The sequence below is a fragment of the Mesoplodon bidens genome (assembly GCF_964165515.1).
Source record: "Mesoplodon bidens genome assembly, chromosome: 17".
Classification (NCBI taxonomy): Eukaryota; Metazoa; Chordata; class Mammalia; order Artiodactyla; family Ziphiidae; genus Mesoplodon; species Mesoplodon bidens.
The window spans coordinates 77,737,114-77,757,769 of NC_138174.1; the positions used below are offsets into that span (position 1 = coordinate 77,737,114).

At 47.8% G+C, this 20,656-nt stretch overlaps 1 long non-coding RNA gene and 1 pseudogene across 3 annotated transcripts in view; one reads left to right on the forward strand and one right to left on the reverse strand.

Annotated features, from left to right (window-relative positions):
- The window catches only part of LOC308605186, a 56,563-nt gene that overhangs the window by 1,347 nt on the left and 34,560 nt on the right, over window positions 1–20,656 (reverse strand). Inside the window, exons 2-4 of one of the 2 annotated variants that reach the window (XR_014013619.1) lie at window positions 11,420–11,496; window positions 6,106–6,348; window positions 3,624–5,321 (exon numbers count right to left, since the gene is read on the reverse strand). This is a non-coding gene — a long non-coding RNA (uncharacterized lncRNA). Of the gene's footprint in view, window positions 1–3,623; window positions 5,322–6,105; window positions 6,349–10,769; window positions 10,823–11,419; window positions 11,497–20,656 lie in introns of those variants that run through there. The other variant, XR_014013620.1, reaches the window with a different exon arrangement.
- LOC308605185 (putative ATP-dependent RNA helicase DDX28) lies at window positions 13,244–20,444 on the forward strand (annotated as a pseudogene). Its single transcript, XR_014017929.1, has 2 exons — window positions 13,244–15,280; window positions 19,482–20,444. The product of XR_014017929.1 is annotated as a putative ATP-dependent RNA helicase DDX28 (transcript).

Below are 20,656 nucleotides of genomic sequence, written 5' to 3' on the forward strand. Positions count from 1 at the left end.
AGGCACATAGAAAGCAGTCAGAGATGTTACCTATTCCTGTGTGGTTGAGTATCTGTAGTGTTTGTTGGTCAGTTCGGCTGCTGCTGCTAGGGCCCGAAGGCATGGTTGCCATCCCCGAATGGTTGGGTCTAGCTGTTTGGAGAGGTAAGCCACGGGGCGGTAGGAAGGCTCTACAGGCTGGGCAAGGAGTCCAGTGGCTATTCCGGCCCGTTCATCCACAAAAAGGTGAAAAGGTCGGTTTGGGTTGGGCAGAGAAAGGGGAGAAGATATCAGAGCGTTACGGAGGGTGAGAAAGGCCTGTTGAACGGCGGAAGGAGAGGTGAGGGGTCCTTGAGGGGTTTCCTTAGCGGCTAGATATAAGGGTTTAGCGAGAAGAGCAAAGTTAGGTATCCAGTGTCGGAAAAATCCTATAAGGCCCCAAAAGGAGAGAATTTGTTTCGCTGTTTCCGGAGGCTGGAGTTCACGGATAATCCGGGTGCGATCGGCTGTTAGATCTTTTGTGGTAGGGGTAAGATGGAGCCCCAGGTAGGTTACAGAAGATACAGATAACTGAGCCTTGGCTGGGGAGACCCGATAACCGCGAGAGCCAAGGTAATTGAGGAGATCTGCAGTATGTTGACTTGAGAGGCTGAGAGATGGGCTACAAAGGAGGAGGTCATCTACATATTGAAGGAGTGTGCTGGGGGTACGGGAGCAGGAAGTGAGGTCCTGTGCCAGCGCCTGACCGAAGAGGTGAGGAGTGTCGCGGAAGCCCTGGGGAAGAACTGTCCAGGTGAGCTGACCGGAAGTATGAGTATCCGGATCCGTCCAGGTAAAGGTGAAGAGGAAATAGGAGTCGGGATGTAGGGGGATAGTGAAAAAGGCATCTTTGAGATCCAGAACCGTAATGTGGGTTGTGGATGGGGGGATATGGGAGAGCAAGGTGTATGGGTTTGATACTACTGGGTGGAGAGGCATTATGGCTTCATTGATTAGTAGGAGGTCCTGGACCGGGCGATAATCCCCAGAGGCCTTGCGGACAGGCAGGATGGGGGTGTTTCAGGGAGAGTCAGTGGGGATAAGGAGTCCCTGGTTTAGGAGTCCTGTGATAATAGGTTGTAGGCCCCTAAGGTGAGTCTCAGAGATGGGAAACTGGGGCCTTGATGGAAATTTGGAGGGGTCCTTTAGGCGGATGAGGACGGGGGAATGGTGTGTTGCTATTATGGGCTTAGAAGCATCCCAGACATGGGGATTGATTGGGTTCCATGTGATTGGAAGAGGGGGATAGGAGGGGGAGGGTTCTAGAGACAGGCCGAGAAGAGGAAGCAGGAGTTGGGAGGAGGGGACCTTAGGGTCAAGTCTATCCAGCTGGAGGGAGGCCCCTAAGTGGAAAAGGACATCTCGGCCTAGCAAGGGAACTGGGCAGGATGGTATGACTAAGAAGGAATGAGTAAAAGGGAGTCCTTTGTTATGACATGGGAGTCGACCGGTCTGGAGTGGGAAGGATGGTTTGCCATCAATACCCATGACCGAGATCTGGGAAGGAGAAACTGGCTCGGAATAAGTAGGCAGGACCGAAGAGGCAGCCCCCGTGTCCACCAGAAATGAAATGGACTTATCCGCTACCTGTAGCGTTACCTTGGGCTCGGTGAGGGTGATGGGGGTCTTCGAGTCCGGGTGCCGTCAGTCGTCAGCCAATCCCAGCAGTTCGAGTGGTAATGCCATTGGGTCGGCCCGCCCCCCACGTGGAGACGCTGAGGGAGGGCCAGTCGTAGGGCAGTCACTCTTCCAGTGGCCCGTTAACCCGCAGCTGGGACAGGGCTTAGAAGGAGGTCGGGGATTGGGACATTGGCGAGCCCAGTGGCCTTCTTTTCTGCATTTGAAGCAGGCCCCCGGCGGGGTTGCCTTTTGCGGACCCCATGGATGCTGTGATACATGGGAGATGGCCGGCCTTAGGGCGGCTACAAGAGGTTGGGTTTGGAGGGCCACCTTCTGGTGCATCCGAGCCTGTCAGCTGGATCCTGCTAAATCCTCACGGCCATTGTAGACTTTAAAGGCCATCTTTACCAGATCTCGAATAGGGGTTTGAGGGCCGTCTTCTGCCCGTTTTAATTTCTTTCGGATGTCCGGGGCTGATTGGGTGATAAAATGGGTGGCTAGGACCGCTGCCCCTGCCGGGGTGTCAGGATCCAGCTGGGTGTAGAAAGTTAAAGCCGCTGTAAGGCGATTGAGAAAGATAGCTGGATTTTCGTTAGGTTCTTGGATTATCTCTTTTAGTTTTTCAAAATGGACTACCTTATGAGCAGCAGCCTGCATGCCAGCCAGGAGGCACTGGATCATGAGGTCGTGTTTATGACGGCCATCTTGGCCATCCTGAGAAGTCCAGCCTGGATTGGTACCAGGTACAGCAGTCACTCCGACAGGCATGGAGTTGTCGGTAAGGTGAACCTGATCTGCATGGTTTCGGGCAACAGTTTGAATTCTTTCCCTCTCGTCAGGGGTCAGAGTAGAAGATAGGATCACAGAGATATCATACCAGGTTAGATCGTAAGCTTGAGAGAGGTAGTGAAATTATTTGATGTAGCGGGAAGAGTCAGCCGAAAAGGAGCCTAATCGCGTTTCTATTTGAGAGAGAACTTGGAGGGAAAAGGGAACATGAACTCTAACTAATCCTTCCGCTCCTTCTACCTCCCTCAGAGGGCAGAGAAGATTTGGATCTTGGGAGTCGGGAGAGCGTGTATGTGCACTAATTGGCGAAGCAAGGGGCGAGGGAGGAGAAACCGTTGAGGGAGGCGGGGGAGCGTTTGGATGGGCCGGAGCGGCTGCGGGATGAGGAGGGACCGCTTCAGGGTTGGGTGGAGGCTGGAGAGGAGCTCTGGAGGGGGGAGAGGTGAGAGATTCGGGTGGGTCGCCTAGTGGAGAGGGGTCATCGTCAAAGGAAATTAGGGGCTTGGATGTAGGAGATGCCTGTTTGGCAGGAAAGATCTGGGAAGTGGAACAATTGACGTAGAGGGAGGGGCGGGAGCGTAAATACCAGAAGGCCTGAACATAGGGGACCTCGGATCATTTGCCCATCCTGCGGCAGTAATTATCTAGATCACGGAGGATGTTAAAATTGAAAGTCCCTTCAGGAGGCCATTTGGATTGATTGTCTAGAGAATATTGTGGCCTGGCCACAGTGGAATGGAAAATAAGCCGTCGGCAACGGAGAACTTGGGAGAAACCGAGGGCTGTAAAATTGGCTAGGAGACACCCCAGGGGTGTCTTAGAATCTGGTTTCGATTCTGAGGTTCCCATGACCCCCAGTCTGTCCCTGAGTGAATGGAGAAGGAGAGAGGCGTGCCTGGTCTCAGTCTCCAATTCACGGCAGGTCGGAGGGCAGTCAGGTGATTGGGACGTCTCCACAGTTCCATAGACCTCACTTGCTATATGGTCGGTCTTTTGATATATGTATTTAATAGGTATTTGTACACGTATGGTAACCCTAATCTTAATTTTTCCATTCACCCCACCTATCCTTTTAGATAAGCATACTTCTAAGTCTGTGAGTGTCTTTCTCTGTGGAAATATGTTCATTTGTGTTAGTTATTAGTTAACACCTATAAGTGATACCATAGGATATAGGTTTTTGCTTTCTGACCTACCTCATGTTCTGTGATTATCTCCAAGCTCATCTATGGTGCCTCAAATAGCAGTGTTTCATTGTTTCCCATGGCTAATATTCTGTTGTATAAATAGACCACTTCTTCTTTATCTGTTCATCTGTTGATGGACCTTTTGGTTGCTTCACTGTCTTGGCTATTGTGAATAAGGCTGCGGTGCAGATTTTGCAGCCCGGGTCTTCTCGATTCAGGTCTCAGGTGAGAGGCCCAGTGGTGTGACTGCTGGATTGAATGGTACCTCAATTTTTATTTTAATTGCAGCTCCCTTCTGTTCTCATTATGGGCTGTTACCACTTTACATCTCACCAGAAGCTAGAGGGTACAGTGTTCTCTAAAACCCCTTCAATATTTATTGTTTGTAGTCTTTTTGCTGATGGCCAGTTGACTGGTGTGAGTTGAAACCTTTTTGTAGAGTAGATTTGCACGAGTCTAATAATTACTGAGGTTGGGCTTTTATCCATTTTCCTTTTTTTAAAAGAGAGTGAGCCAAATTAACCTCTTCATATTATTTTCTTGAAAAATTTGCAGTTTTGAATTTTTTTGGCCATTCCCTACCTCCGCACAGTTGTTTAGGGCAGGTGTCCTTTACAGCCCTGAGTCCTTCTGAATGTTAAGTGACCATTAGCGGTGGGTTTAAAGCCGCTCTTGTGGGAAACGGCCACAAGGCGGCAGCATTTCTACATTTCCAACTCTGGGTTTTTGGGCAACAGAGCTTTCCTGGAAATTGTGTTAGTAAGCAGCAAATTAGAGTGGAATGTGCCAGCGAAAAGCCCCAAGAGTTTATATCTCCTAAATTATTGTTTGTTTTTTAAATTTAATTTTTATTAATTATCAGAGCAAATTTGATAAAAATGTAGATTCTCCTAGGTGTACAGTCTCTGGTTCATCCTATCAATGTATCTGTCTCTTCCTCTTTGGATCCTTTCCCGTGTATGTTATTACAGAGTGTTGAGTAGACCTCTCTTCGTATCCCATAGGTACTTGGTGATTATATATTTCATATGTATTAGTACATGTCTGTTAACCCCCATATCCTAATTCATACATTCCTTACACCTTTCCATTTGGTTAAACATAATTTGGTTTTCTGAATCTATGTGTGTCCTTCTCTTGGAAATTATTTCATGGGTATCAATTTTTAGGTAACACCTATAAGTGATGTCATAGGATGTCTGTCTTTCGGTTTCTTACTTCAAGTTGGGTGATTATCTGTAGATCCTTCTGTGGTGGTGCCAACGGCACTGTTCCATGCTTTTTCATGGCTAATATTCCATTGTGTACATGGACGACTTCTTCTTGGTGCATTTTTCTGTTGATGGACATTTTGGTTTCTTCCAGGTCTTGGCTATGGTACATGTTGCTGCAGTGCAGGATTGCCAGCCTGTGTCTTTTTGATTCTGGTCTACTCATGTGATAGGCCCATTAGTGGGCCTACCAGATCACATGGTAGCTCCATTTTTACCCTTAAACGCACCTCCATTCTGTTCTCACTACTGGCTGTTACCAGGTTACATCCCACCAGCAGCTAAAGGGTACAGAGTCCTCTAAAACCCCTTCAGCATTTATTCTTTGTAGACTTTTTTTTTGCTGATGATCATCCTGAAGGCTGTGAGGTGAAAGTCTTTGTACACTGGACTTGCATGGCTTTATTAATTCCTGATGTTCAGCCTTTTTCCATTCCTGGTTTTTTAACAAAAAGAGAAAGAAAAAGAAACAACACAAATGTGCGTAAAATATGCCTCTTGAAACTGTCGTTTTGAAATGTGGACGTCTTTTGAATTTTTTGGTCGATATACGACCCCAGGATTTGTTTTCAGGGCAGGTGTGATTTACAGGCCTGCACTTATTTTGAATATCAACTGACCATTAGCGCTGGGATTAAAGCTGCTGTTGTGGGAAACGGCCACAAGGCGGCAGCATTTTTCCATTCCCAAATCTGGTTACTAGGGCAGCAGAGCCTTTCTGGAAGTCCTGTGCCTAGGTTGTAAATTAAAATGGAATGTGCCAGGAGAAACCCCCATAAGTTTATCTTACATTAATTCTTGTTCGTTGTTTTAGTTTTTTAATCAGGGTAATGATTAGAATATTGTTTGGCCTAGGTGTACACAATCTGGTTCATTTGTGCATTATATATATATATATATATATACCTGTACATATATATATATATATATATATATTCCTGTACAGAGCCAATTCCCATGTAAATTATTGCAGAGTGTTCCATAGACCTCCCTTGCTATATGGTCGGTCTTTTTAATATATGTATTTAATAGGTATTTGTACACGTATGGTAACCCTAATCTTAATTTTTCCATTCACCCCACCATTCCTTTTAGATAAGCATAGTTTGTTTTCTAAGTCTGTGAGTGTCTTTCTCTGTGGAAATATGTTCATTTGTGTCAGTTGTTAGATAACGCCTATAAGTGGTATCATAGGATATGTCTTTTGCTTTCCGACTTACCTCATGTTCTGTGATTATCTCCAGGATCAACTATGGTGCCTCAAAGAGCAGTGTTTCATTGTTTTCCACGGCGAATATTCCATTTTGTACATGGACCACTCTTTCTTTTTCCACTCATCTGGTGATGGACATTTTGGTTACTTCCATGTCTTGGTTATTGTGAAAATTCCTGTAGTGCAGCTGTTGAAGCCTGTGCCTTCTCGACTCTGGACTTCTCAGGTGAGAGGCTCAGCAGTGGGCCTGCTGAATGGAATGGTGGCTCAATTTTTACGTTTAAACGCAGCTCCTTTCTGTTCTCATTATTTGCTGTTACCACTTTACATCTCACCAGAAGCTAGAGGGTACAGAGTTCTCTAAAACCCCTTCAGCATTTATTGCTTGTAGACTTTTTGCTGATGGTAGTTGACATGTGTGAGTTGAAAATTTTTGGAGGTTAGACTTGCATGAGTCTAATAATTCGTGATGTTGAGCTTTTACCCATTTTCCTCTTTTTTGAAAATGAGTGAGTAAAACTTACCCCTCCATACTATCTCCTTGAAAATTTGCCAGTTTTGAATTTTTTTGGCCATTCCCTACCTCCGCACAATTGTTTAGGGCAGGTGTCCTGTACAGCCCTGAGTCCTTGGGAATGTTAAGTGACACCATTAGCTGTGGGTTTAAAGTTGCTCTTGTGGGAAACGGCCACAAGGCGGCAGCATTTCTACATTTCCAACTCTGGGTTTTTGGGCAACAGAGCTTTCCTGGAAATTGTGTTAGTAAGCAGCAAATTAGAGTGGAATGTGCCAGCGAAAAGCCCCAAGAGTTTATATTTCCTAAATTATTGTTTGTTTTTTAAATTTAATTTTATTAATTATCAGAGCAAATTTGATAAAAATGTAGATTCTCCTAGGTGTACAGTCTCTGGTTCATCCTATCAATGTATCTGTCTCTTCCTCTTTGGATCCTTTCCCGTGTATGTTATTACAGAGTGTTGAGTAGACCTCTCTTCGTATCCCATAGGTACTTGGTGATTATATATTTCATATGTATTAGTACATGTCTGTTAACCCCCATATCCTAATTCATACATTCCTTACACCTTTCCATTTGGTTAAACATAATTTGGTTTTCTGAATCTATGTGTGTCCTTCTCTTGGAAATTATTTCATGGGTATCAATTTTTAGGTAACACCTATAAGTGATGTCATAGGATGTCTGTCTTTCGGTTTCTATCTTACTTCATGTTGGGTGATTATCTGTAGATCCTTCTATGGTGGTGCCAACGGCACTGTTCCATGCTTTTTCATGGCTAATATTCCATTGTGTACATGGACGACTTCTTCTTGGTGCATTTTTCTGTTGATGGACATTTTGGTTTCTTCCCGGTCTTGGGATGGTACATGTTGCTGCAGTGCAGGATTGCCAGCCTGTGTCTTTTTGATTCTGGTCTACTCATGTGATAGGCCCATTAGTGGGCCTACCAGATCACATGGTAGCTCCATTTTTACCCTTAAACGCACCTCCAATCTGGTCTCACTACTGGCTGTTACCAGGTTTCATCCCACCAGCAGCTAAAGGGTACACAGTTCTCTAAAACCCCTTCAGCATTTATTCTTTTAGACTTTTTTTTGCTGATAATCATTCTGACGGCTGTGAGGTGACCGTTTTCGTACAGTGGACTTGCATGGCTTTATTAATTCCTGATGTTCAGCCTTTTTCCATTCCCATTTTTTTAACAAAAAAAGAAAGGAAAAGAAACAGAAGCCAAATGTGCATAAATTATGCCTTTTGAAACTGTCGGTTTGAAATATGGACGTCTTTTGAATTTTTTGGTCGATATGTGACCCCAGGATTTGTTTTCAGGGCAGGTGTCATTTACAGGCCTGCAATGATTTTGAATATCAACTGACCATTAGCGCTGGGATTAAAGCTGCTGTTGTGTGAAACGGCCACAAGGGGGCAGCAGTTCTCCCTCACCAAATCCGGTTACTAGGGCAACAGAGCCTCAATGGAAGTCGTGTTCTAGATTGGAATTTAGAATGGAATGTGCCAGGAGAAAGCCCCTCAAGTTTGGCTCACTTCTTCTTGTTCATTGTTTTTAATTTTTATTTTTTATCACAGCAAGTTTGATTACAGGGTTTGGCTTGTTCTAGATGTGCAAGATGTGGTTCTTTTATACATAAACATATGTCTGTTCTTCCTGGGATCCTTTTCCCATGTACGTTATGACAGAATGTTGAGTAGTCTTCTCTTGGTATTCCGTAGGTCTTTGGTGATTATATATTTCACCTGTGTTTGTATACGTCTGTTAACCCCAATATCCTAATGTATCCAATCCTCACACCTTTCCATTGGTGAACCATAAATTTGTTTAATGAATCTCTGATAGCCCTTCTCTGTGGGAATATCTTCACTGGTATCAATTTTTAGGTAACACCTATAAGTGATATCATACGATATGTGTCTTTCTCAGAATTTCTGACTTACTCCAGGTTGTGTGATTACATCTAGAATCATCTACGGTGCTGCACAGGGCAATGTGTCCTTTTTTTCCTTGGCTAGTATTTTGTCTGTACTGGTACCAGTTCTTCTTTGTCCACTCATCTGTTGCTGGACTTTTTGGTTACTTCCATATCTTGGCTATTGTAATACTGTGCAGTGCACATTTGCCTTCCTGTGCCTTTCCAATTCTGTCTTCTTTGGTTATAGGTCCAGGAATGGGCCTGCTGAATGATATTGTAGCTCAATGTGTACCTTTTAAAGGCATCTCCATTCTGTTCTCATTAGTGGCTCTTTCCAGGGTACATCCCACTGAAAGTTGAGGGTATGCATTTCTCCACAACACCTTCAGCATGCATTCATTCATTCATTCATTCATTTATTTATTTTCGTTTGTTTGTTTTGCGGTACACGGGCCTCTCACTGTTGTGGCCTCTCCCATTGCGGAGCACAGGCACCCGCGGCATGTGGGATCTTCCCAGAACGGAGTACGAACCCGCGTCCCCTGCATCGCAGGTGGACTCTCAACCACTGCGCCACCAGGGAAGCCCCAGCATTTATTGATTATGGGTTTCGTGCTGAAGGTTATTCTGAGGGGTGTGAACTGATACCTCTTTGTGGTTGAATTTCCGTGTGTCTCATAATCCCTTGACATTAAGCTTTAAGGCATGTCCTTCTTATTTTTCAAACTGTGATTACAGCTTAGCTCTTCAAAGTGTTTTCTTAAAGTATGTGTCACATTTTGAAATTTTTTGGCCATTACCTCCCTCAAGACATTTTGAGGGCAGGTTTCATTTACAGCCCTGCAGTACTTGTTCACATGAAGTGACCATTAGCACAGGCTTTAAAGCTGCTTTTGCAGGTAACGGCCAGAGGGTGGCAGCCTTTCTAAGTTCCCCACGCTGGTACTAGGGAAACAGACCTTCCTGCCAGTGGTGTTCCTCGGTTATAAATTAGAGAGGAATGTGCCCAGATAAACCCCCAAATGCTTACGTCTCCTTACTTATGTTTGTTTTTAAATTTAATTTAAACTTTTTATTGGAGTAATATTCCATTGTGTACATGGACCACTGCTTCTTGGTGCACTCCTCTGTTGATGAACATTTTCGTTGCTTCCAAGTGTTGGCTATGGTAAGTATTGCTGGAGTGCAGAATTGCCAGTCTGTGAGGTTTTGATTCTCATTTTCTCAGGTGACAGGTCCAGCAGTGGGTATGACTGATTGCCTGGTAGCACAATGTTTCCCTTTTCAAAGCACCTCCATTGTGTTTTCATTAGTGGCCCTTACCACATCCCCCTTAGAACGGAGGGTACGCACTCCTCCACAATCGCTTCAGCATTTATTGCTTGTAGCATTTTTGCTAATGGCCATTCTGACTGCTGTGAGCTGATAGGTTTTTGTAATTTGGGTTTGCGTGTCTTTACAAATACCCCAAATTCATCATTTTTCCAAGCCGTTTTTGTTTCTGTTTAAAAAAAAGGAGAACAAAGTGTGCATACAATATACCTCTTGAAATTGTCTTCTTGGAAGGTTGCCCTCTTTTGAATTTCTTATTCGGTTTTCGACCCCAGGAATTTTTTGGTGGACAGGTGCCATTACAGAACTGCACGTTTGGTGAATAGTTAGTGACCATTAGCAGTGGGTTTAAAGCTGCTGTTGTGTGAAACGGTCACAAGGAGGCAGCATTTCTCCATTCCCCAATCTGGGTAGTAGGGCAGGAGAGCCTTTCTGGAAGTCGTGTTCCTAGGTTGTAAATTAGGAAGGAATGTGCCAGGAGAAACCCCCATACGTTTATGTCTCATTACTTCTTGTTGGCTGTCTTAATTTTTGTAATCGGGGTAATGATTAGAATATTGTTTGCCCTAGTTGTACACAATCTGGCTCATTTGTACATTATATATGTCTATTCATATACAGATCCTCTTCCCATACAAAATATAACACAGTGTTCTGTAGACCTCCCTTGCTATATGGTCGGTCTTTGTGACACATGTATATAATATGTATTGGTATATGTAAAACTGATCTTAATTTATCCATTCCTCCCACCTTTCCTTTTAGATAAGTATAGTTTTTTCCTACATCTGTGAGTGTCTTTCTCTGTGGAAATATTTTCCTGTGGGTCAGTTATTAGATAACACCTATAAGTAATATCATAGGATATAGGTCTTTTGATTTCCAACTTACCTCATGTTCCATGATTATCTGTAGGCTCATCTGTGGTGCCTCAAAGAGCAGTAATTCATTGTCTCCATGGTGAACATTCCATTGTATACATGGACCTCTTCTTCTTTATCCATTCACCTGTTGACATTTGGGTTGCTTCACCATCTTGGCTATTGTGAATAAGGCCGCAGTGCAACTGATACAGCCTGTGTCTTCCCAATTCTGGACTTCTCAGGTGAGAGGCCTAGCGGTGGGCCTGCTGCATCGAATGGAAAACGTAGGGAGTAACCAGGCAACGTCAGTTACCATGGCAGCCCTGGGAAAAACATTACCATGTGACACGAACATTCCCAGGAGCCTACATTTGTTTCCACAATAGGTAAACCTTTCTCATTTCAAAGTACTATAATGTGAAATATGCATCTCAGTCAGAACTAGAGGTTACTGAGTGTCTGCTGTGATCGGAGGAAAAGAGAAGGGCCTTACACAGTATCTAAAGCAATGACACGAAGAAACTAGGGGCCACGGGCAGAGACACACAGGCTCAGACAGGCTCCAACCTCTATGACATGCTGAGGAGATTCACTTTGTAAGGGCTCGAGCACGAGAAAGCAGCCACTAACCAGCTACCCTGTCTCAAATATGTGGAGAAAGTCAATGTAAATGCTTACCTATGTATTATTCTTTTCTGATCATTCTTTCAGTGTAGCCCTTCTGGCTTTGTGCAAAGCGATTCTTCGTTTTGTACCTGAAAAATGAGTGGCACATGTAAATGGATGAAACTTGTCAGAGCAGACATCCAAGGAGCTCTTCAGCTAACGAACGAGGAGCTCCGAGTTCTGGGAAAGAATCGTAAAAGTGGTGTAGAATCACAATATCTTAGAGCATCCTTTATATGAAATCCCCTCTTGCATATCACCAGTCACCGGTCATCAGCCTATACGTGAACTTTGCAGTGACAGGAAACCCAGCACTGTCTAGACAGGTCTAGGCACTTCTAGTTGCTACAGCAGTCTATATCAAGTTCAGAATCTGACTCCCTGTCACGCATCAGTCCCAGTCTGCCTTCTGCAATGGTACACCCCATGGCACACCTCATCTCTTTTCCATCTGGCACATTTCCCAAACACATGAGGACAATTTTGTTCTTCCTAAAGCTCTCTTCTCCCACGTCACCCTCCTAAATCACTCCTTCCTTCCTGTGTTTATGACTTTGAGGAGCCCCCAAGGTTTTCTCATCCCAAGGCCGTGACGAGCAATGGCATCAGTGTGCCTGCTACAGATTCTGGGAAAGGGGCAGGGCCACACAAGAGTCTGGCAAATGTGACTGACTACCTGAAGGGAGAGTACATGTGACAACCTCAGCCTCTCTTCAGTCCTCAGCCTCTATCCAAGGTTTCTCCATAGCACGCTACTGACATTTTGGGCCAGATAATTCTTTTGGGGTGGTGGGGAGGGCTGTCCTATGCCTTGTACGATATGTAGTAGCATCCTGGCCACTACCCACTCGATGTCTGCAGCACCACCATCCCCACACCCCGGATGTGACAATAAAAATTGTCTCCAGCCATTGTCAAACGTCCTGGAGGAAGGGTGAGGGCAAAATCACCCTCACTCAGGAGCCACTGCTCTTTCCAATGACTCTGTTCACCCATGAGTACTCAAAACTCTCTCCTCCGCTGGCTTAACAGGTAACTCTCCAGAAAGTTTATCGAGTATCAAAATGCTCTTTGAAATTTGATAGTATTTATCTCTATAACGGTATCTGATGAAAGTAAAACTCTCCAGATGTTAAGAACTTCCCAGGTGATTAATCCACGTTTACCTTATCTCCTACCCAAGACACTGGAAATTACAGAAATGATCAGACACCCATTTTCGGGAATCGTTCAGGAAGACCTGTTGTCTAAGGCTTTTTGGCAACCTGAACAACTGAATTAAAGTAAAATATTCTGCCTGACCGTGGCTTTGTGAGACAAGACACAAACCTGTAGCAGGACCCTCCTCTCTGCTGTTTACGGAATTGAGGTATCTGACTGGAAAGCCGTTGGAGGTGAACTACCCAAGAAAGCAGTGGGTTCAGGATGAGAATTTGGAAAGGGTGACAAGGGAGGGGAGAATGAACCTCAGCTGAAAAGAAAGGGGAAAAGTACCAAGAGATGAGTTCTCTTGACTGAAGAGAAGATACGCTGAAAGCCATCAGCTTGCCCTCGGGGCCCTCAGCTCTCTGGGGAGCTCTAAGGGAAGGGTGAGCCTGGACCTACGACTCCGGACTCCTGGTCTCGGCCCCCAGGCCTGACCCCATTCACTCAGACTCTCAATAAATACTTGTATTCAAAGACCTTACACGGGGACCACATCTGGGAAAACATCGTCGCACCCTCATCGTAAGTCACAGGGGGAGACCCGAACTGGCCAAGCCATGACAGGAGCTGTGAGGGCGACAAAAGAGCACGGCAGGGATCGGACATCGGATCGCCAGAAGCCCTCCTCCGCCCTCCTGGTTCGTAATGCCAGGGCCCCATCGCCGCGTATCGCCGGACCCCGGTCCTGCCTCCGTCGCGCACCCTTCCCCAAGGTTGGCGGGGGTCTGGAGTCACCATCCCCGGTTCGGACCTACAGACCTCGCCGCTGCTGAGCTCTACAGATCCCGCTCCTTCCACACAGTTCGCCGAGTCCGCGGGCCTTACTGAGCCGCGCCGGCCACCGTCCGCGAGGCCTTGGCGCGCCGGTGACGTCACTGTCGTGCGCCTCTCCCGCAACGAGGGGCGTATGGCTCTCGCACGGCGGCTGCGGCTGTTGTCGCTCGCGGCTCGGTTGCTTCTGGCGCCTCGCCGGGACCTGACGGTCTGCGGTACCATCGAGCCCCTGCCCGTGGTGCGCATCCCGCGGGCTCTACAGCGGCGGCAGGAAGAGCGGCATAGCGGCCAGCGTAGCCCTCCCGCGGCCGATGCTGCCGCGTCCTGGGCTGACGCTGATGTCAGTGCGGCGACCCGACTTGACCAGCCGGCTCACCTCACGCTAGGCTCTTGGAACCCGTGCCACTCTCTTCGTGGGGCTGGAGAAATCGGTGCACCCACGCGGACCATTTCTCCATCGAGTGCGCGCAACATGAGGCTCCAGCGCTGCGGAACCTTTCGCCCAAGGGCAGCTGCACTGAATTGTGTCTGGAGCTCCCCGTTCTGAGCGCTCTACAGGAGGCTGCTCCCGAAGTTGTTCGGCCCACAAACGTGCAGTCGAGTACCATTCCCCCACTTCTTCGCGGCCGCCACATTCCCTGCGCCGCAGAAACCGGCAGTGGCAAAACTCTCAGCTACATGCTACCTCTCCTTCAACGGCTGTTGGGCCAGCCAAGCCTGGACCCCTGTCGTATCCCTGCTCCTCGAGGCCTGGTTCTTGTGCCTTCTCGAGAATTAGCCGAACTGGTGAGTGCCGTGGCCCAGGCCTTGGGCAGCTCCTTGGACCTCCAGGTGCGGGAGTTAGGGGGAGGCCATGGCATGAGGAGGATCAGGCTGCAACTGTCCAAACAACCTCCAGCAGATATTCTGGTGGCCACTCCGGGGGCTCTGTGGAAGGCCCTGAAAACTCAACTGATCAGCCTGGAGCCGCTCTCCTTCTTGGTGTTGGATGATGCAGACATGCTGTTGGATGAAATCTTCCTGGAACTGGTGGATTACATCTTGGAGGGGAGCCATATAGCAGAAGGCTCAGCTGACATAAAAGACCCCTTCAGTCCCAAAGCTCAGTTAGTGCTGGTGGGTGCCACATTTCCCGAAGGTATAGGCCAGCTGCTGAGTAAAGTTGCCAGCTTAGACTCTCTAACCCCCGTTACCAGTGACAAGCTCCACTGCATCATGCCTCACGTCAGACAGACGTTCATGAGGCCGAAGGGAACAGAGAAGGTGACTGGGTTGGTGCAGATCCTCAAGCAGCATGACAGAGCATATAGGACTGGCCCCGCAGGAACTATTCTTCTGTTCTGTAATTGCTACAGCGCTGTGAACTGGCTGGGGTATATATTCTGGATGACCACAAAATCCAACACTTAAGACTGCAGGGACAAATGCCAGCCTCAATGAGAGCAGGCATCTTCCAGTCCTTCCAGAAGGGCTCCCGAGACATTCTTCTCTGCACAGACATTGCCTCTCAGGGCCTGGACAGCACCCAGGTGGAGCTAGTCATCAATTATGATTTCCCTCTCACCCTGCAAGACTACATCCACAGAGCAGGGAGGGTGGGCCGGGTGGGGATCGAGGTGCCAGTCACTGTCATCAGCTTTGTGACCCATCCCTGGGACGTGAGCCTGGCTCAGAAGATTGAACTGGCAGCTCGCCAGAGGAGAAGCCTCCCAGGACTGGGGTCCTCAGTGAGAGAGCCTTTGCACCAGCAAACCTTATTGCAGCAGGCTTATATATGATGCCATGACAGGGACCTTTCCCTCTGTGCTGGATGGGTGAGCACACTTGTCAGTAGGGTGCTCTGGGCTGCCTAGTCACCTTCTGAAGACCCGGGCTGCTGTCTGGCTTCAAAAGGTAAGTTGCTGGCCAACACTTGAGGGTGAACTACTGCGCTTGGCTCTCTGTAGTCTTTCACGTGAAGAATAATGTCGATCTTGGCTCTGTATTATGTCATGGTTTCTAACAATAAGCGATGTTTCTATGGGTGCCCCTTAACAGTTTCCACTGGGGCAGAATTCAGTAGACCCTGAGAAGATTCACACTCCAAACTACCACACTTAGGACGAAGGCTCTTGCAATTGATGTTTTAGTTTAAATTTTGTTTCCTGCCCCCAAACATCCATTAAGCCTCCAGGAGAAGGAAAAGGGGATGTGACTAGCAATAAAGAGAAATTTTCTTCACAAGAAATTTTCTTGGCCATGGCAAGCTTAGGCACTTTTGGTGAAATCTCTCTGGGAAGTACTGGCAGAGGAATCAAAGGCAAACTGACACAGAAATATTGCTTGGTGTGCATTTCCAGGCTCTGCCTTCTTTCTCATCTCTTGGTGGCAGGTGGAGGAAGAGAAGAAAAGGTTAAACTTTTTTATAAACCAGCAGAATAAGCTTATAACATCCTGTCACTATCTCTGCATAGGTTCTAGTCTCTGCAGCATTATATAAGCTTTGCCCAAAGTAATGAACTGTTGAAAGTCAAATGTAATACTTCACCAAACAACTTAAAAATACTTGCGCACTGGAAAGGGTTAAGTTGCAGAGAACACAAATGGACCCAGAGCAACCTTTGCCGAAAGAGAATATTGTGCTAAATGTACAGTCATAGCTCTTTTCCATATGAAGAAACAGTCAGAAGGATAAAAGAACTTGGTCAAAATCACACAAGTCAGTAGGAAAGAATCTGGTTTGTCTGTCCTCAGGGTTGTGTTCTTTAACCACCAGGCTAGCTTTTCTCAAATCTGATTCATGCATAGAATAACTACACACCTCTGCTTGCCTTGAATATTCCCTGTTTATACATATGCCTGCTGCAGTTTTTTTGTTTTCGTTTTTTTTTTTTTGCGGTACGCGGGCCTCTCACTGTTGTGGCCTCTCCCATTGCAGAGCACAGGCTCTGGAAGCGCAGGCTCAGCGGCCATGGCTCACGGGCCTAGCCACTCCGCGGCATGTGGGATCTTCCCAGACCAGGGCACGAACCCGTGTCCCCTGCATCGGCAGGCGGACTCTCAACCACTGCGCCACCAGGGAAGCCCTGCTGCAGTTTTTAATATTGCCCACTTTGACTCCCAAAAGCAACCGAGAATACACAATAATTTGGTCTCTCTATCCATGGACCACTGTGGTGGGACTGCCCAGGAAGCTTATGAAAAGTGCAGCTTCCTGAGCCCTACTCCAGATCTAGATAAGTTTTCTGAGGGTTGGCTCAAGGATCCAGGTACAAGGCTTTTTAAGTGGTTTGGTGGAACCCCCCAGGTGATTCTCTCGCTCTCTTAAGTTAATAAACCGTTTATTCTGCCTCCCCCAGATGCCCAGCCAGGTCCTGTTAAGGTAGGAGTCCCCACACCACATCAGAGGGATGCTCCCAGCCAAGTAATCTCTGGAGCCTTGGAGATTCTGAATGGTCTCATGCTGGCCCACCTGCCGTGACAAACCTCCGCCAGAGCAAGCATTCCCCTTCACATTTTACCTTCTACCACTCCCAAAGGCAGTCTGCTCCAATGAGGCCTGACTTCGTCTGTCCTAACGGGCACCCACTGATTCAAGCAGTTTAGGGATAGAAGGTGCTGTGGTTCTCAACCAGGGTGGCCCAACCTCTAAAAGGGTAGTCCAAGCAGTCTCTACCTCCTGGGCACATCCCCTCTGCAACAGCCCCAGTAAACGAAGGTCCCATCTTTGCTTTTTCAAGGTCGGCAACAGGGAGTCCCCTCCTAAAGAAGGTTCTCTCTCATTGCCACACTATCAAAAGCTGCCCCAAATGTGGTTCCTTCCTGTGGGCCTGATCAGGCTAAGGGCAGAGTTGTCTCTTTCCTTCTCTGAGTCGGACCAAGTTGTCTTACTAACCCCTCTTCACAGTGTTGACCATGATTTTCACGGGGGCTGCTGCTGAGCCTTTATCTCATCCTTTCATGGTGGAGAGAGAGAGGATTATAATGATTTTTACTTCTAGGGGGGAGGGGAGTGTAATGATTATGTTGTCATTTTGTATTATGTCCTTTTGTCATGAATTTGTTTTGAATTTCATATTAAAATGGGCCCGCCATTCCCACTTTGTGAGGTCATTCAGCACCCTCATTTTGCACCTTTAACATCTCTCTCAGTATCACTTGGAAATGTTTGAAACGGCTTGAGCTCGTCCTCACATTCCTATCAGCTGTAAATCCGGAGCCCCAACATGAACGTAACCATTGAGCAGAACCCCTCTTCACTAGCTGTGTAACACTGGGTAGGCTCCTTAACATCTTGGTTTTTCTAAGCCCTCAGGTGTAAAAATGTGAGGGTTCTATGAATTTATATTTGGGGCAGGACAAGGTCGAGAAGAGTGTGTCTTTGCTTGTATTCTTCCAAACTGGAATGTCTTCCCTCTCTTCCCCATGGGTCCAAATCTCACTTGTCCTTCAGGCCCACTGCCAAGGAGCCTTCCCTGATTCCCCAGTCCACACAATTCTCTGCCTCTTAGGGTCAGTGCCATATAACCTAGCTGTCTCTTAACGTTAATCTTGCCTCTCAAGCCAGTTTTAGAATGTGGGTCTCTCTTGCCCTCCTGGGGCCCCTGGGGCTGTACCAGCCCACCTGCATGCCCCACGTGGGGTGTCTACTAGACTAGGGCATGGGTGGGGAGGCCCAGGTGTGAGGGGCCAGGCAGAGTACCTGTGCCTCCACCCTGCTCTCCTCCACAAAACTGCCCCTCCTCCTGAAGCCTGACCGCAAGTCACAGGTTCCTTATTATGACCTCACTGGGTAGTGATGACCTCACAGGCCTTCTCACAGTTTCTATGGCAGCATAACTATGGAAACGTGCTGCCCTCAGAGAAACTTCCCTACCAGTTCTCCACCAGATACCAATCTCTTTGGTTGTCTGAGAGAGAATGTCTGACCGGATCGTCTATATTTACTCAAACCTGTGCTCTGTTCCCTGGCTGGGCAGTGCAGCAGGTACACCGAGACCGGGCACCTGTAGAAGAGGCATGGTGTACACACAACCTCACCTGGCTGCCACATGTTCCTGTGGGGCTTGCCCCACTACGTAAACCTCAGCGCTTTCCCAGCTGTAAGTAATACCAGTGACCTGGGACACCTTCAGGGTCCCACAGTGCTCACTGCTGAGGACAAGTGAAAGGTCATCCCTGAACTAGTGTTCAGGAAGCTTCTGATCTTTATAAATGTTGCCTTCCGCTTTGGGCTACAGGATGCTTCCATTCAGACCCTTTCCTGATTGGCCTCTTAGCAAAAGGCAAGTGCGTTTTTGTTGGCAGATGGTAAACGGAGCAGTTTGAGGAAGAGGGCCACTCCTGAACCGCACCTTCAAACCCAGGCGCCTCTGTGCTGCCATGTACACATCTATATCGGTCCCCTCAGACACATCCCATACTGAGCTGCTGAGTACTAGGGGAGAGGGTGGTGCCATATTCATGGGAAGACCGGAAGAACCAAGGGGGGTGACGAAGCGCTAGTGAGACTGGAGGGCTGAGCAGATGGTGTCCCAGGAGGCTGGGTGGATGTGAGCCTACACTTGGTACCCAGAACCCGGTTCTGAGTCTCCCGATCACTCTGCCTCAGTATTTGGCCTTGTTCTAATCTAGATAAAAGTATCAGAGGGCTAGAGTTCAGTGTGGTTGTAACAGGCATTATAAATGGGGCCCAAGAGGGGTTGCCAAGGTGGGAGGGGTCCTTAACCAATTTACATTAGATTATCTTTTTCCAAAACTTGAAAGACGTTTCCATTAAAGCCTCAGAAGTGACACACTGCAAGAAATGTTTTCTCTGTTGTGGAAGGGAGAGATGGAGAGGATCATGATTGCAATTTCTTTCGGGTTCTACTGTTTTCCCTGGCAACGGTGAAGAGACTACCTCACCTGATGCAGCCGTAGGCTCTAGGAATTGCTTTTGCAGCCAGTGTCCCTTCTCTAGGGACTCATAGAGGTGATGGGCCAAGTCTGTGTTTTGGATGTCAAGTAGATTAAAGGTCTTCAGCCAGAAACTGGGAGAGACATGAGAGAGGGAAATTCTGGCAGGAGACTGTGTACAGCAGAAGTAACTGATCAGTTCTGATTTTCTTTGCAGCAGCTGTGGCTCCCATTTCTCCTCCTAAACCTGGTCACTACCATGTCCTTAACCGAGGGTGTGGAGAAACGCAGTTGGGCCGGCATGGGGAGACATACTGCCTGGTTGGTGGCTACCGGGCCTACGGGGATGCTCCTTTGGCCATGCCAGCAAAGGAGGAAGCCGAGAAGCCAGTCCCCAGATGTGCTCCCGAGAGAAAGCACACTCCGGAAGAGTCGGACGAAGATCTCGGTTGCTCCAGACCCGAAATCCGGCGATTGTAGCATGGTGCCAGGAGGCGGACTCCACAGAATCTTGCTGGCTGAACCATTCTGAAGACAGGGCAATGGTTTAACTGCCTAAGACAGCGAATGCCTCTTCCTGCAGTGACCCCTCCCGCCCCCCCCCCCACTGCCCACTACCACAGATTAGAACCTGCGTCGTTCTGTCTGAGCCTTCCTCAGCCAGGAGCCTCCCTGCACACTAAATGGCCATAAGCCAGGAGCCTCAGAAAGTGAGGTTTGAAATGAGAGTCTGCCCTGAACATCCCAGGGCGGAAGCTGGCCTGGAAGAAAACCTGGCATTCCTCTGCTCAATCCTCACGGGCCCCTTTGTGAGCTGGAGAAAGTGAAGTCTGCACTCTGCGAGCCGAGGAGGATGCAGGAGCAGAGAGAGACAGGGTGCAGAGAAGCCTTAGCAGTCTACCACATGGGCTCCTGCCCTGAGCCATTGTCAGCGGCCACCACCACAAACCAGGGGGGAGCTGGGCTTTTTGAAACTGAAAGCAGCAATCTGTGGCTTCCCAAAGAGCCTCCTGCCTGGGGTCTCAGGAGGCAGGACAGAGAGGCCCAGGAAGCCCTGCTCCCTGAAGCAAGAACAGGATGGAGAGTCAAGCAGCACGCACCCCGCCCCGAGGTTCACATGCTCCTTTATTGCCAGCCCTTTCTGTCCCCAGTGGGGTCCCTTACTGCTCAATAAAATGTTTTTCTGTAACAGGTTTGTAGGGTCGCCAGTGCTCAGACTTAGGTCACTACCCCTGTGCTAGGCACTCCTGCCACCTGGGAAAGGTTCCAAAGGTGGAACAGCTCCAGGGGGTGCCAGGCATCAGAGCAAAAACTTGAGAGGCTGGGGATGCAGGAGTTTGGGCACAGTCCCTAAATCATCTCAGTGGTTGAGCTGCTGTGAGAAGGCACATC